The sequence below is a fragment of the Galeopterus variegatus genome, unplaced genomic scaffold (genome assembly GCF_000696425.1).
Source record: "Galeopterus variegatus unplaced genomic scaffold, G_variegatus-3.0.2 Scaffold3192, whole genome shotgun sequence".
Classification (NCBI taxonomy): domain Eukaryota; kingdom Metazoa; phylum Chordata; class Mammalia; order Dermoptera; family Cynocephalidae; genus Galeopterus; species Galeopterus variegatus.
In genome coordinates, this window is record NW_007729303.1 from 94339 (window position 1) to 95978 (window position 1640).

A 1640-nucleotide genomic window follows, 5' to 3' on the forward strand; every position below is an offset into this window, starting at 1 on the left:
CATGTAGATGGTCCACCAGCCACTGGAGTGCATTGTCACAAGGAGAGTCATCATCAGAGATGAAGAAAAGAGGAGGATGTCTCTCTTCACAAAGCCCATTCCAGGGTGACAGAAGAGGCATCTGCTCTACAATAATTTTGGGGGACCTGATTACACCTCTCAGTATTGGACAGATCATCTATGCAACACATCAACAGAGTAACCATTATTCTTTCAGAAGGAGAGAAGAAATCTAGGGTAATTAGAGGGAGGAGGGGGGAGGGAGAGAGTTTGGACAAGGGGCATAAAGAAGAATTACGATTTGTAACAATATATATGCTAGTAATATTGATTTGATCAACATATCTCAACGTTGAACCCCCAAAATATGTATAATCAATTTTGATTCAATAAAAATTTTTTTAAAAAAAGAGATGAGCAGCAAATGCAAGAGCTCTGAGGCAAGAGCACACTTGACTGCTCCATGGAGACCAGTGTGCCTGAGAGGAGTGAGGTGGAGAGTGGTAGAAAATAAAATCCGAGAAGCCATCATTCCACACATTCCCTCCTCATCCAGTCAATGACTAGACCTCTCCCCTTGTCTCTTGCAATGTCTCTCAGCCCCAATCTCTGATCTTAGTCTTTAGTAATAAAGTCTAAGTAATTTAGTAATAAAGGTCTTAATTAGGTTTGGTTTGTCTGATTGCCTAGTGCAATAATTCCCACAGTGTGGGTGCACAATAAATGTTTGATAACAACATTTTGAATTACTTTTTTCAGAATATGTTGTCTTGGCTGACCCCTCAATGAGCATGTGATGGAATCTATTATCTCTGAATTTGGTTTCCTTGAGCTTTACAACCCTTGGTTTGAAACTTTATTGTGATGGGAAATGAAGTTATGTTCACACACAAACTTGACAAATTAAACCACATTTTTATTATAGCTTAATTGGCACAAGGTTCACTGATGTTACAATTCACTTTTACAAAGGCTTGTAAATAGGAAAATACATTGACACACAAAAATATAATACTTCAATATCAAATTTAAACAAACGATTTCCAAAGAAAATACAGTTTATTTATTTCAATAATTAAAAGTGGTTCTTCTGTGTGTACGGAATCATGTATACATTTAATTGTACGTTTAAGGCCAATGGAATCTGTAGCTAATTACTTACTTGGTTCTTAAAAACTGAAATATGCAAAACTGTCTTATTTATTTTTAATTACAAAAATATGCCACATAAAATGTGCCCTGATATGTAGCTGTAAAATTATAATGTATTCCACTGAAGTCTTATGGCAAAGTTGGAAGGCACTGATGTATGATTACGACCCACCCTTGAAACATCTGAATCTTTTTTCCTCTCTGGAATATACAATTCAAATGCACAGGCTTCAATGACTTCTTTGGTATTTAAAAGACACCCTCATTTCAAGGATAGAAATACATAAAATCTTAGTAACTATCACTAAGTTTGTTATGGGAGAGTTGGAAGGGCAGTGGCAAAAAGCATGAGAAGCGCTCAATAAAAAAGCTGTTTGGAAATTATCATAGAAAAGTAATTATTTTCCATCATACTCATATTTTTATAATTACAGTTCTGTCAAACATTTGCTGCCACAAAATACATTTATTTTTATTCTTGATTTAAA